This window comes from Psammomys obesus, unplaced genomic scaffold (genome assembly GCF_907164565.1).
Source record: "Psammomys obesus unplaced genomic scaffold, mPsaObe1.curated_primary_1811, whole genome shotgun sequence".
Classification (NCBI taxonomy): domain Eukaryota; kingdom Metazoa; phylum Chordata; class Mammalia; order Rodentia; family Muridae; genus Psammomys; species Psammomys obesus.
Window position 1 is genome coordinate 719616 of NW_026594322.1, and position 11493 is coordinate 731108.

General features: G+C 47.9%; 1 pseudogene; it reads right to left on the minus strand.

Moving 5' to 3' along the window:
* Positions 1-7333: 7333 nt before the first annotated feature.
* On the minus strand, positions 7334-7431 carry LOC129685214 (U6 spliceosomal RNA; annotated as a pseudogene).
* Between the last annotated feature and the right edge of the window lie 4062 nt (positions 7432-11493).

Here is an 11493-nt window from a genome sequence, read left to right on the forward strand (position 1 = left end):
GTCTGGAAGATGTAAGGCCGGGGCCTCATGACGAGCCTGTTGGAGCCTCTGAAAGGGCTTAGTAATGGGCTTAAGAAGGGGTCATGCAAAGGGCCTAAGGCTGCCTCATATAAGGGGTGGGCAAGAAGGGAAAAGGAGGGGACCCAGGACCATAAGAAACCAGCCATTCCCAGAAACCATAAGATTTCTTCTTTAGTAGAGGGAACTGCCAGAGACTGTCTTAGGTCTTTTCTATCTAGGGTGATGCCCTTGTGGGTTGGGGTTATTGTTAGTCCCAGGTAAGTGATATCAGAGGTGGATAATTGGACCTTGGTAGGTGAGACACGATAGCCCCTGCTGGATAGGAAATTGAGAAGAGCAGAAGTGTTAGTTTGGCTAACTTGTAGGGTTGGGCTGCAGAGGAGAAGGTCATCTACATACTGTATAAGTTTAGATTTAGGGAGAGATAAGGAGAGTAGATCAGAGGCTAGGGGCTGGCCAAAAAAATGTGGGCTGTCCGGGAATCCCTGGGGTAAAACAGTCCAGGTAAGCGAGTAGAGACCAGGATGTCAGGGTCAGTCCAGGTGAAGGCAAAGATATTTTGTGATTGGGCATCTAAGGGAATAGAGAAAAATGCATCCTTGAGATCTAGAACTGAGAAATGGGAAGTGCCTGAGGGGATAAGGAGAGGAGGGTGTATGGATTGGCTACAACAGGGTGAAGAAGTTGAGAAGTTGAGAAGCAGAGTTGAGAAGCCGGAGGTCTTGAACCAGGTAATAGGCTCCATTGGGCTTTTTAACCACAGGTATAGGGGTGTTAAAAGGAGAGGAAGTGGGCGAAGGAGTTTTTTTTTTTTTTTTTTTTTTTCTTAGAAGGTCAAGGATAATAACAGCTTAAGTCCCCTAAGACACTTGAGAGGAAGTGGATATTGAGCCTGGGCAATATATCAGGTGAGGTCCTGTAGCTGAATGTCTGCAGAGGAATGGTGTCTTGCTACAGAGGGGTTTTGGACATCCCAGACTTGGGGGTCCACTTGAGAGGCTGGTAAAGGAAGTAACATATTAGAACTGGTAGGTAGGGTAGCTAGGAGGAGGAGAGAGGACACTGGTGAGCTTGGGGTTAAGTGAATGGGTGGAGTAAAGGAAATAGAGGCTCCTACTTTGGCTAAAAAGTCCCTTCCCGTTAGGGGAACTGGACAGGCTGGCATTACTAAAAAGGAATGGGTCAAGGGAACACCCTTGAAAATACAATTAAGTGGTGGAGTCTGGCAAGGCTGGCAAGGCTGTCCCCCTACCCCGACAATAGAGGAACTACAAGGAGAGGTTGGTCCCCAGTACTCCCTTAGAACTGAATAAGTGGCTCCAGTGTCCACAAGGAAGGAGATGGCCCTCCCTAATACCATGATAATCACCTGTGGCTTCCTGCTAGTGATGGCAATGGTCAGGTCAAGGGAACCCGGGCACCTTCAGTCATTCGTAGCCAGGCCTAGGATATCAGCTGGAGGGCGATCTGGGAGTGATGCCCCCATATCATGGGAGAAACAGTGGCAGTCAACACCCCAATGTCCCTCTTGGTGGTATTTTGGACATGGCCCCGGTGGCTTGCAGGGGTTAGGACAAGCCCTGGCCCAGTGATCCTTCAGACCACATTTGGGGCAGGGGTGTGGTGGTCCCCCGAGTAGGACAAGCCCGGGCCCAATGACCCGTTTGACCACACTTGAGACAGGGACCCGGTAGTGCTCATGCCTTAGGAAGCAAGGGAGCCTGGGTAGTGGCTGAGGCCAGTGGGTTGGCTAGCATTTGGTATTTTTGCTTGTGGGCTTTTTCATCTCTTCCATAGTGCCTCTTAAAGGCCAGCGCTAAGACTTCTGCCTGTGGAGTCAGAGGTTCCTTCTCCAAGGATTTAAGCTTAGCCCTGATGTCGGGGTAACTTTGGGAGAAAAAAAATAGGTCATTAGGAGTTGTCTGCCCTCTGTACTTTTGGGGTCTAGATTAGTGTGTTGTAAAAGGGCCTTTGTAAGGTGTTCTAGGAATTGAGACAGATTTTCTTTTCTGTCCTGAATGACCTCCTGGAGGTCATAATTAACTGGCTTAAGGGCTGCCTTGTGGAGACCAGCCAGGAGGCAGGTTGTAAATTGATCTCTGGCTAAAATGCCTCTGGAGTATTGTAATTCCATTGTGGATCCTGGTGGGATACCACCTCAGCCCCATTGGGTGTGAAGCATTTGTTTGGTGAACCTCATCTGCATGCGTTCTAACCTGTTCCCAAACTGTGTTCATCAGGTAATAGGTTATTGGTAAGAATCATATACATATCATGGAAGATTGAGTGAGATATTAAAATTCTTTAATGAAAGTAGAAGGATTAGAGGTATAGGATCCTAATCTCTTTTCTACTTGAGAAAGTTCAGTTAATAAGAAGAGAATGTGCACCCTAAGTAAGCCGTCTATACCAGCTGCTTCCCACAAGGGAAGAATTGAGGTTGGCTTCTGCTGAGTAGAGGGAGCAGACTTTGCTATAGAGTGAGAACAGGTAGCAGGGGGGCTAATAGTTGCTGGTGAGGTGAAAGTGGGTGCCAGAGTGAGGCGACTAGGACAGTCTGTTGCTGGGGAAGGGAGTGAGGATTTTGAAGAAACCGAAGAAGATGAGGGAGTAGAAGAGGAGGGGGAAGGCGCCAGAGGTTGTGGAGATTCTGGAGAAGCTGGAGGTTGAGAGCGGTGGGGTGGAGGTTCATCTGCAGGGTCAAAGGTAGAGAACTCCTGGGGTTGAGACTTTAGAAGAAGTTGGGTAGGAGGACAGGAAGAGCACAGAGGAGGTTTAGAGTGGAGAAGAGGGAAAGCTTGAACATTTACCAGATTGCTGGCAGAAATTAAGAAGATCCCGTAAAATATTGGGATTTAATGTGCTGTTAATCGGCCAATGTGAACCCTTACCTAGAGAGTATGAAGGCAAGTCTTATTATAGAGGCGTATGTGTTTAGAAGCCTTTTATTCAGGCTCCATGTGTAAGGTTTTAAAATTCTCCAGAAGACATCCCAGTGTTGAAGCTGGAGGAATGGACCTCTGGGCGTTTCCCATTGGGAGGCAGAGAAGTCAGTGACCTTCCAAAAAGTGTCCCAGAGGCAAGGTGTGACTCAAATGAGAAGTCCTACCTGATCCAATAACTCATCAGCTTTTGGCCAGAGACTGGGGCTAGGATGCGGGGGGTGGGGGAGGCACAGCCCGAGAGCACAAAGGTCCACCTAGCACTAGGACTTCCCACGAGCGAGAGAGGGGGAGAACAGACTGTATGCGATTGGGAGGCTCCCTCAAGGGAAAGTGGGGCCCTAATAGAGGTGCAGCAAAGGGGGTCAGCCGTGGCCAGTTAAGACTTTTTCTTCAAAGGGCAGTGGGAAGGTGCCAGACACTCAACGGTCACTCCTCCCTTGCTCAGAGAAACGTTCCCCTGACCAACAGGGGAACTCACCAATTTAGCCGGTCCTGGATGTCTCAGTAGCAACCTGGTTGCCAGAAAGTGGGGGTTGAGGGCGGATTTGGAACAAAATAGGTCTCCAGTAGCCCTGGTTGGGTGCCAGCACTCCCCACGCAGTGTGCCTGCTGGAGTGAACCTATTCCCGGCCAAAATGCACCAATGTTAGAAATCGTGTGGGATGAGTGTTACACAAATCTATAGAGATGCCTGTTTACAGATCCCAACAACTGCAGTATCATGCCTGGCTATTGCTGGGGCTTGATCTTAGGGCCTCATGCTTGTTAGGTAATCAACACTCAGCTACAGCCTCAGAAATGAAACAATTTCTCAGAGACAGAATGCCTTAGGGCACAACAGGAGACTGCTCTAGAAATCAATGCTACAGTGAATTTCATCCACGTTGTCAGCACCCACCAGCTTGATCTTTGACCTCCTGATCTGTTGCTGCAGTCACGACCCTAGTCTCATAAGTGAGCAGGAAGAGCTGAGATCCTCTGGCCCTGATTCACAGGTGGAGGAGCTTAAGGCTAGGACTCAAATCTAAATCGGGGTGCAAGATACCAGAAGCTCTTCACCACAGAGCAGAGTTGCTGTATTTGACAAATAAAAATATAGGGGGGACAGTCAGGTGAGAATTTCAGGGGTGTGGGGCTCATGAGATGGCTCCTTGTGTAAAGGTGCTTGCTGCTGAGGCTGACACTTGAGTTCAAGCCCTGGGATCCACGTGCTAGAAGGAGTGAGCCAATCCCCGTGGGCTGTCCTTAGACCTCCACCTGCACTCCTATTCACTTCCCTCAGCTGGCAGTGCTGACTTAGGGAGGGACAGGAGGGGCTCTGTGAGAAGCACTGCTCCCCACAGTGACTCCAAGCCAGCCAGGGCAACACAATGAGACCCTGTTCCAACTCTTTCTCTCTCCCTCTCTCTCACACACACACCTAACACCCAAACCAACCAACTAAACAACAAAAATAGAACCAAACCACCACACACAATAAATAAAATGTAGCTAAAAAACAAGAATTTCAAGGCATGTAGCTTAAGAGTATTTATTTTTATTTGTGCTTTTTGTGTGTGTGTATGTTAATGACAACAGTGCCTCAGATAAACACCCTTGGCTCTGATACTCCCACTGTGCAAAGCTTGTTTGTGTGGGTTTTTTTAAATCTTTATTCTTATTTTATTTCTCTTTTTATTTATTTATTTTTTGAGACAGTCTTTCTACATAGCCCTGGCTGTCCTGGAACAGGCTGGCCTTGAAGTCACAGAGATCTGTCTGCCTCTGCCTCCCAGGTGTTGGGATTAAAGTTATAAGCCACCATCACCTGGCTGTTTGTGCTTTTTTTAAATAACACCATTTTATCATTTGTGTGTGTGTGTGTGTGTGTGTGTGTGTGTGTGTGTGTGTGTGTAGGTCAGAGGACAACCTGTGGGAGTCAGTTTTCTTCCACCATTGAGTCCTGAAATGGAACTCAGGTCAGTAGTCTTGTATAAAAATACCTTCACTCAGTCATCACACCATCCCTTTTTAAAATTTTGATTATATTTTATGTGTATGGATGTTTTGCTTGCATGTGTCTGTACACCACATGTAGTGCCCACATAGGCCAGAAGAGGGCGCCAGATCCTATGGAACTGGAGTTAAGGCAGTTGTTACCTGTCATATGGGTGCTGGGATTCGAAACTGGGTCCTCTGGCAGAGCAACAAGTGCTCTAAACCATTGAACCATCTTTCTATCCTCTTTTTTTTTTTTTTTTTTTTTTTGTGTGTGTGTGTGTTGTGATAGTCTTGTCTTGTTATATAGACATGGCTGTCTTGTACATGCTACTTGTATGTAGCTCAGCCTGGCTTCAAATCTGTGTTCTTCCTGTCTCTGTTTCACCAGTGCTGGAATTAAAGGTGACTCTACCGTACCAAGTGAAGACCTGGGATTGATTCCAACACATACACAAAACTCAATGAAAAAATTTTTTTTACTATAAATACATCCTAAACATTGCAAATAACTATTTCTATAAAACTCACACTTGGGCTGGAGAGATGGCTTAGAGGTTAAGAGCACTGGCTGCTCTTCCAAAGGTCCTGAGTTCAATTCCCAGCAATCAAATGGTGGCTCACAACCTATAACAAGGTTTGGTGCCCTCTTCTGACATGCAGGCAAACCACTGTATACATAATAAAACAAAACAAAACAAAAAACCTCACACTTTACTGTGTTTTATATGGTAATCCTACTCAGAGCTTACCTACCCTTAGGAAAAAGGGCCCTGGTGTGTCCTCTCTGTCCCCAATTATCTGCACTGGTTTTGTCCTGACTTGTGTTATTCATTATTCTGATTCGTACCTCCCTCCCTCCTGCTGCCTTGAGCTGCCTCTCTCCACTATGGACTGTCTCTATGGTCTCAGCAAGAAGAGCACCTTCCATCCTGTCAGCTGTCCCAGACAACCCTCTGCAAACACATGCCTCACTGGCCCCTTCATTACTCAGCTCAGTGCAGCTACTAGTTGGTCCTATGGCCTCTGGGCAGCCCAGTGCCTAGATTCCCATCTCCCTCCCACCTGCTCCTTTCTTAGTGCCCTGTGTCCCACAGTCCTGGCCCCGGCCCCCCTCCCTGTGATTCCTGGATAATGCTGAGCCACCTGGGCTGATATCACTGATTCCTTGATTGGGCCATCCTCTGGAGTTTTCAGGAAGCCCAGGACTCAGGAATACGGGCAGCTAAGAGGCTTCACTCTGGTCCTTGTGTAGTTAGATCATTTTAGAGGCTGCTTGGCTCTTGGGATAGTGTCAAAACCAGCTAAAGCCTTTCATGGTAACCCCAGCCCATCCCAAACCCTCTGTAATTTATTCTCCATTTCCAGATTAGGTTTCCACAGTCCTCTGGGGGCCATAAGAAGCTTTAAGAGTGATTCTCTTCCTTCCAGACAGAATCTTGGAGGCCTTTTCTGGAAGACTCCTGTCTCTTTAGACTGGATCTTCCCTCTGCCTGATACCATGAATTGTTTCTTTTGCTTGCCTGTGAGATAGAGGGGTCTGTTTCCACTTTGGTTCCCACACCAGCTATGTAAATGTGCTCCTTGGCCTGACCTTAACATAGATCCCAGCTTTCTCTATTTCTAGTCTAACAGCCAAGCTCTGGCTTCATATAAGATCCTAACTCTACTTATTTGGCTCAGAGTTTCTCTGTAGTGCTTAGGCTAAGCATTTCTGTCCCAAGACTTCCAAGTGCAGGGATTACAGGTGTGCATCTCTACACCCAGTTCCATGGCTCCTTCTCTTTTGTTTTCCCCAAGAAAATGTTTCTCTGTGCAGCCCTGGCTATCCTGGAACTCATTCTGTATAGACCAGGCTGGCCCAAAATTTAGAGAATTTTTTTTTAATGCACTCTCCTGAGTGCATTAAAAAAAAAAAAAAGTGGGATTAAAGGTCTGTGCCACCACAACTGCCTAGTCCATTTCTCACTCTTGACCTGAACTCATATCTGACTGGAAGGCACACAAGACATAGATGAAAGCAGGAGTCCTCCTTTCCCAGGGTGCAGTTCTCCTTTCTGGAAGAAATGCAGCAGTCTAAGCCCATTTGGGATCTGCAACAGGAGTGAGGCAGAACCTTTGGCCTCTTTGGCCACAACCCTTGGCTTCTGGGAGAATTGTGTTGGGCATGGGGGTGTGAACTTGCTCCGCAGGTCCCAGACAGGACCTGGTCTTTGGCACCCTCTAGAGGAGAGTCATTTTCCTCTTCTCTTCATACTCTGCCCTTTCACCTTTTGTCTTTCTCTCCACCCCCATCCCCCTCCCGGTTCAGCTTTATTTTCTAACACAGGTCCAATCTCTGGAACACTAAAAGAAACTGTTCTAAATCTCAATTAAAACACAATTTATGAAAAAATATGGAACACTTCTCGGATTTCATCCTTGCACAGGAGCCATAGTAATCTCTGTTTTGTTGCAATTTTAGTATATGTGCTGCTAAAGCCAGCTCTTTTTTTTTTTTTTTTTTTTTTTCTGTTTTCTCTCTTTTTATTTATTTAGTTTTTCCAGACAGTTTCTCTGTGTAGCCCTGGCTATTCTGGAATTTACTTTGTAGACCAGGCTGGCCTTGAACTCACAGAGATCTGCCTGCCTCTGTCTCCCAAGTGCTGGGATTAAAGGCCTACACCCCAGCCAGTGTGACTGTTTTAAGTACCCACACTCACATTTGGGTTATACTATCCTTTCCCTAAGTCAGTGTCTCACCTTCTTCCTCCCTCCCTCCTTCTCTCCTTTCTTCTCATCCCTCTGTTTAAGACTGTTTAAAATCTCTGGTTGGAGAGATGGTGCCATGGTTCAGAGTGCTGGTTCTTGCAGAGGATCCAGGTTCAATTCCCAGAACCCGCCTATCTCTATAGGCATGCATATGGTACACACGCATACATGCAGGCAAATACTCATACCATAAAATAAATACACCCAAAAATTAACAGTGTGTTAAAAAATCTCTTCAGGTCTTGTTTGTTTAAGACTGTGTCCCAGAATGATGTCAAACTTACTATTTAAATTAAGATGGCTTATCTGAATTCTCCATCTTCCTGCCTTCACTATCTAAGTGCTGGGTTTACAGGCATGAACCACTGTGCCCATTCTTAATGTGGTGCTCACACACAACACAAACATTCTATAAACTGAGCTACACCCCCAGGTCCGGGAAATCTCTTTCTAATAAACTCCAATTCAGGCCTGGAGAGATCTGGCTGCTCTTCCAGAAGACATGGATTTAATTCTCAGCACCCACATGGCAGCTCACAACTATCTCTAACTCCAGATCCAGGGAATCTGACACCCTCATACAGGCAAAATTCCAATGCACATAAAATAAGATTAAAAAATCATTTAAAAAAGAAAAGAAAAAGGGCTGGAGAGGTTAAGAGCACTACCTGCTCTTCCAAAGGTCCTGAGTTCAATTCCCAGCAACCGCATGATAGCTCACAACCATCTATAATGAGATCTGGTGTCCCCTTCTGGCATGCATAATAAAAACCAACCAACCAACCAACCAACCAACCAACCAACCAACCAATCAACCAACCAACCAACAAACAAACCTCCAACTCTGCTTCATATTGACTCCCTGAGATTGCTCCTTGCAGCACAGGCAGGAACCCTGACTTCACCTGAGTGGAGGTGTGTGAGAAGAGCTGCTACAGGGTGGTGGTGCACTCCAGCACTCCACACAGAGGCAGGCAGATCTGTGAGTTCAAGGACAGCCTGGTCTACAGAGGAAGTTCCAGGACAGCTAAGGCTACACAGAGAAATACTTGTTTTGAAAAGAAAAAATAAAAGAAAATGGGTCTTAGTCCTAACTGTCCAGTCTCAAATGAGTTTTATGGTTGAGGATGACCTTGAATTCCTGATTATAAGGACATGGCTCTTCATTCAGCCTTTGAGACAGAGTCTTACTGTATACAGCATTATCTGGCCTGGACCACACTATATAGACCAGGATGACCTCATTCCCTCTGCTTTACAAGTGCTAGGATTACAGTGTGTTGATAGCCTGAATTTACTAAGTAGTCCAGGCTGTGCTTAAACTTGTATTCCTGGTCTCTGCCTCATGGGTGTTGGCTACAGATATGTGCCATCATGTTCAGCGATCTTTAGAAGACTGTTTCATCCCCTATGAGACTTTTGGGCAGCCATACCTTAGAATTTCTCCCATCAAGGTGCTATGGGTCTCCCTGGGCTTGCTGCCTACTGCCCACCTCTCCAATAGGAGGTACCCACCCTCACACTTCAGCACTGAAGCCCCTGCAGATACTTTCAGGCCTGCCTGATCTTCTGGCCCAGCCAGGCCCCTGAATCCAGAAGACCTCTTTGGCTGCAGGCTGTTCTCATGTCCCCTCCTGACCTCACCCTCATCGCTGAGATCCCACTGCTGTCCTGAGCCCCAGGACCATGCTGCCAGGCCAGCTTGGTTTTTCTCATGGAGCCTTGGATATGTCTTTCCCAAGAAAGGCACTGTCCAGGAGACAGAGCCTAGGATGGGGACCCCAGGAAACCAGGTTTGGGTTTTCCTCTATCAGATAGGGACTGCTGAGGACAGAGTCTAATTCTCCTCACTCTTCTTCAGGCTGATGACTGTGCCAGAGCTGCTTTTCCCACCCTTCTCTGCTGATTTCTGGAAACTTCTACATGCACCTTGTCTCCCCTACCCCTATGTTCACGGCTTTCTCTACAGCCTGGGTTTCAGGAGCCCCTGTGACCTTCTGCAGGCTATCTCTGCCTTTGGCTTTAGATAACCCAGATGATGCTTGGCTTGTCAGCTTGGCCTTTCCTCCCAGAATGCACACTGAAACACCACCTCTGACCTCACAAGGGCTGCCTCAGAACTCAGTCTCCATGGTGCTTTTGGCAAAAACAGGGATGCTATTTTGGGCAGCGTGTATGGACCTGGCTTAAGTGGCATGAGCCAAATCCCTGCCTTACTGACCTCTCCCCTAGAGGAGCACAACTGGAATCCGGCCACCCTGGGGGAGGGCTGAGAGGCAGGCTCTAAGTGAGGACTCAGAGACAACAGAGCTCCAGTTCACTACTAGCTCGAGCCTACCATAGTGATGGAGGAACAGAAGCAAGAGCAGCTTTGACATTAACAGAAGGGTCCAGACGGAGGCTGTGAAGCATAGGGTACTTCAGCAGAGCCAGTGTGGGCTGCAGGTAGGCTGGGGCAAGGTAGCCTCCCTGGGGCAAGCCCAGCTAGGACCACATAGGAGTGACCGTTGGATTGTTATTTGGGAAAGAAGGTTCATCAGGAGTTGAAGTTTGGCTCTCTGTCCTGGTTCATCCCTATGTGGCTGTGTGACATGGACAGATCAGCCGTAACCTGGCTGCTGAGTGGAGTGGAGAGTGGGAGAATGGATTGGGCTGTGCCAGCAGAAATGCCTGGTGGAGGGAGGAGGGAAGATCAAATCTGATAGACTGCAGAAAGGAGGCAGGTCAGAGGTGGGTCTGCTGCTGGCGTCTTCCATGGAGTCTTCCTCAGAGGCTGGGCCAGGATTCAGGGATCCTGCCTTTAGGGCTATAAACTGATACTTCATCTAGAGAGAACTGAGTAGAGTCTGCCTGAGGGCAACTCAGGAGTTATCCTCACAGTCTGAGAAGAAAGGTTTTAGGAAAGGTGGGGAGGGCTGACTGGGCATTGTACTACTCAAAGCTGGGTGGGTGGCAGACTTGAGAAGGCCCAGGAGGACCTCTGAAGAGCTTGGTCTTGAGAGCCAATGTCCTGGGGCAGCATGGATAGAGGGAGGTGGGACTATAGGATCTTTCACAATTGTTTGAGGCTCTCCCTCCCTCCAGTTTGCCTGGGTTTGGGATAGTACTGGCATGGGCTTGCCTGGTGGCTTCTCCCCGGGGAAACTGAGGTCTGATGGAAATGCAGTTCTGTGTCCCCCAGCCCTAGGTTCCTCTCTGGTCCCACGGCATCTAAAAGTCAGAAAAACAATGTCTCAAACAGACCAGCCAAGGTGGTAAGTGTCGCTCATACCCCCAGTTAGCCCATATCTAACTTAGAACATCTTAGTTGTTCCCCTGTCCTGTCCCAACCTTTCCCTTGGGGCAGCTGGTGTCCTAGGCACCTTCTTTTCCAACCTACCCAGTACCCCAGGGTCCCAGTCCACCTGCCTCTGATGTCCCACAACACAGCAGATATCAGGCTGGGCCCTGGGGTTAGCTCTGAAGAATTGAGGATCCAGGACTGGTGAACAGGTTCTGCCTGGCCTGTGCAAATGGTGCTTACCAGAACCATCCCCATCACCTTTTGACTATTGGGTACAGTCAGAGTCTGCACTGGCCATCGCTTGGTCCCTTTACCTCTCCTTGTCCTATGCCTCAAGCCTCGCTCTACCTGCCAGCCACACTGCCTCCCTTTGCTTTATGTACTTATGCTCAGACTCCTTCAGCAATTGTTCCCTTTTCCTGAAGTTCACTATCCCCATGGTCCTTCAGCTCCTCCACTCATTTCCAGCGAGGCTTCTCAGCGAGGCTTCTCAGCGAGGCTTCCCAGCGAGGCTTC